General features: G+C 43.4%; 1 pseudogene across 1 annotated transcript; it reads right to left on the reverse strand.

Moving 5' to 3' along the window:
• Positions 1 to 2,617: 2,617 nt before the first annotated feature.
• On the reverse strand, positions 2,618 to 3,060 carry LOC310678353 (elongin-B-like; annotated as a pseudogene). The gene has a single exon. The product of its transcript is annotated as an elongin-B-like (transcript).
• Positions 3,061 to 4,121: the final 1,061 nt, after the last annotated feature.

Raw genomic sequence — 4,121 nt, forward strand, 5'->3', positions numbered from 1 at the left:
AGTGTGACTAGGTCACCCAGCAGCTGCATGTGGAGGAGAGGGGATGTGAACCCGGTTCACCAGATTACGATTCTACCGCTCTTAACCACTACACCACCCTGGCTCTCCCCCCTCTTACTCCTTATGTCCTTATTCCTTGGCCCTCAGTTGTTGTTTTTTTTAAAAAATAGGGGTTGATTAAACACACCCAGCACAATCTCTGTATCTGCCTATGCCTGGTGGGGGCAGCAGTCAAGCACTCCACCTCACAGGTGTTGCCTCTCAAATGAAAAATTGCTCCTTCCCAATACTGCCTACAAAACAACCCTTCATTCTTGGAGATGGGAAGCCCCACCACTTTCAGTCATGGGACTTTTTAAAGTATCAGGATGGAGCACAACCACTCACCAACCAATCACCGTCTTTGGCTATATGGACTTACTTTGAATTTCATTAGGTTGGTTCTGAAAGTATTCATGTCCGTCCAACAGGGAACCTATTCTGAAGTGTACAAAATTATGATAAGATAATTGGGGTATATAACTCTTTTCTGCGCGGGATGTTATAATATAGAAAATAGTAATTCCTATCAAATTTCTTATCATTTGCATCTTAGAGTTGCCTTATGACAGTATTCACTCTGGTTTTGCAAGAGTGAAGGGGCTGAAATATCCGAATCAGCTCTTTGTTGTCTGCGAAAATGATAGGCTGGCTTCAGTGCAACGCCAGCCATGTCTACTCAGAAGTAAGCCCTAGTGAATTTAATGGGGCTTACTCCCAGGTAAGCAGGCTTAAATTGCAGCCAAAGACTAGATGAGCATAGTCCCCACTGAAATCAATGGGACTTAAGTTGTAAATAACTTGTTGCATTGATTTTAGTAGGACCTAAGTTAGTCTGGACCCAACACATTGGACACAATCAACTTAAGCCCTGTGGCTGAAGTACAGCCTCCATCAATTTCAAGACACCTTACACAGAATGTCTATGTAGACTCTAGGGAAATGAATAGAAAGTGCAGTCAAATGTGTTTGGTGAATTACAATAATTTGTGTTTTAGACACTTATCGTGAGGATCTCTGGCCTGCTGTGGAACTGGGTTTGCTTACAGTATTGTAACATACTAACCCTTCTTTCCTTCAAACTCCTAAGCTACTTCATTGCCAACCATCTCAAGTGCAAGCTAGGATCACTGCACTCCCAGGGTGTTGCACCAGCTTAGCAATAGGGGTCAGAGGTAAACAACCACCATCCTGAGGTGCAGCATTATGGCAGAATGCAAAGGCATGTATATCACAGTGGGGAGGAAACCCTCTTTTATCAAAGTTTTTTTTTAATGACTGGTGGAATATAAGGAAGATTCACATATTATAACAAGAGACTTGAAATATTTGAACAGTTATTTTAAACCCTTTTGTCACTCACTCAGTTTTTATTAGGTGATCACAGACTCCTTAAGAACAAAATAAAACAGATCCCTGGAAAACAAACAATGTCTCTCCAAAAGTCTACTCCCCAGTACTAAGCTTGGGTCATTTTTGCAATCCTGCCCGTGAAGGCAGGCACTGGCCACTGGAGCGATGGCTGTTTGGTGCCCTGCTCACAGAATGAAGTCAGCACCAGGTGAACCCACCTAGGGACTGCAAAGTCTTTTTTTGTGTGCTAGAAGGATACCAGGTTTTTAATTCTTGATCTGTGGTTTTAATTGCTGCTTACCTTCTGCCATTGATGATGATTATTAACAGTCATTGTATTTCCTGTCACCCTTCACCACAAGGCCCCAGAGCAAGTTACAGCAAATGAAAACATGAATAAAAACAATAAAAAGCAACCCTACCCATAACCTCTAAATCAATAATCTACACGACACATTGCAGGGAGGGCACCAAAATCAACCCTTCCATTTTCAAAGGCTATAGAGATTGAAATGCATAGATCCATAGATGCAAATATTTTCCCCACAATATTTGCCTTGACTTCTATTTGCTTGAAGTCATGGAAATCTTCCTTTTATTTCTTCCATATCACATCTTTCTTTTCTTTTCTAAAAAAAAAACAACGCCTTTGCAGCGTACAAAGAGGGAATACCCTGCATTTATTTCCAGGAAAGCAGAAGACTAACCTGGGATTTAGCTGTGAAGGCTACTGTAGGCTACAAAATCTGCTGGAGGGTGCAGGATTTTCTCGGTGTCACTATGAATAAATCATCGGTAACACTTTCCCTCTTTGACGGTGGCAGGGAATGCTCAGGGAGAGTTCTTGCATTTGTCAAAAATGGGACTTTTGCAATGAGCCTTCAGCCAAGCAAAAAGTGTTTTGCAGCAGCTGGATTGGCATAGGCTCTGTCTTCTCTTAGGTAGATGGTTGATCGTGTTCATTTGATACAAGGGCATACCTACAGTGCAGCGAAATATAACCTTAATCATATCCTTTCTGGCACTTTTTTTAAAAAAAAACAACAACCAGCTGAGCTTTTATTGTTTCCAAAACAAAAAATGAAAACATTGCTGTGTTTGATGAGTGGGGAGGGGCTTGGAAGGAGGTGTGGTCTTGTTTGGAGAGAGGCGGAATAGAGGGGGACCTGGATTGGATACCTCTCTCCACACTGGAGGGTTGAGGAAGGGAGGAGCAGCTTGCTCTCTAGCCCTCTGGCTCTCGCTGCACCACTTGCTCATTGGCACTGCTGCCAGAGTCCTGGGGCTTCATCACGTCTGGGAGCATGGGGGTGGGCTGGAGAAGGGATCAATGCGGAGGGGCTCAAAGGCACCACTGGCTCTGAAGGCCAAGCCAACTGTCGCTGGGGACTGAGCTCATGCTGGCTGGCTGGTGAGGCCACAGTCTCTGAGGGTTTTGCTGTCATCAAAAGCTGGCCATCCTTGTATAGTCTTTGTTCTTCTGGGGGTCTCTTAAGAATCTCCTCAACTACTCTTTTCAGTTCATACACCGTACTGGACTCCTTGGCGTCTGTGAAGATGGCCGTGTTGCTACGTCGGATCATTAGCAAGACATCCATCTCTGTAGCTGCAACCTCAGCCCAGACACCCCAGAGAGGAAAAAGCAGCAGAACCCTCAGTATCCCAACATCCACCTCCTTTCTGGCACTTTTGAATGTCCCCCCCCCCACCCTCTGTTCTTTCTCTGTAATCTAGGTAATATGTGATGAGAAAGAGGTGGGCTTTGGCAAATACTCCGTTGAATAATATCTGGCTGGTCAATGACAAGCAACTGCGTTAAAAACAAAATGACAAGGGATATACAGTGAAAAGAAGAACAAGTACCACTTAATAGTGTAGGCACAGAACCATTCCTTTCACTGGAACATTTGCCCTGGGTCCTAATTTGTAGGAGTAGATCACCCAGCTGCCTGGCCACTGAAAAAAAGCACAATGGAAGAGAAGCAGTTTGGCAGGATACATTTTGCAAAAGGTATGGGCAGCAAGGGCATCTAGAGGCACAGACAGATTACCCAAGAACTGACAGAGAAAGGGAGAAAACCCAAAGAGGAGGGATGATGTGAGCTCTTGTCCTAGAGGAAGAGGGGAAGAAGGGCAAAGCTGAGTAGCAGAATGGAGAGGAACAGGTGAGGCTGTCCCAAGATTTGGAGTAAAAGCACAAATATATCTTGGTGGGGCATCCGGGAGGGCACATCAATATGTGTAGAATTAGGCTTTGCAATGTGGTTATTTGTTTAATTTATTTATCTGTGATGTTTGTATGCCACCCCAAAACAAGCTCTACAGAGTAAATGATAAATCCATTAAAAGGGTGTGGGAGGGGGGCTACACAAAACAAAACAAAAAGAGCCACTCCTCCAAAATTTAAAATAGTTGTTAAAAAACAAGAAGCTTACATTACCTGAGTCATTTTAAAGGTTGGGCTATGCTAAGCCTTTAATGTTTATGTGGGTTGATTTTCCTCTGTGCACTTTTCTGCACTTTTATCCATACATGAGCACTTGCAATTTTATGCCTCTCCCTTCTATTTTCTATTTTCCCTCCCCTTCACAAAGTCCTGGAAGTACAAGGTCTTTTGCAGACACATACATGGTTCTTTGTTTACCTGTGTACACACGTCTTTATAAAAATTGTGTCATCTATGGAATTGAACGAGAAAAAACTTCCCCAAAGGCAAATATTTCAAGCGT

The sequence above is a fragment of the Podarcis tiliguerta genome (genome assembly GCF_965153285.1).
Source record: "Podarcis tiliguerta genome assembly, chromosome: 1".
NCBI classification, from domain to species: Eukaryota; Metazoa; Chordata; class Lepidosauria; order Squamata; family Lacertidae; genus Podarcis; species Podarcis tiliguerta.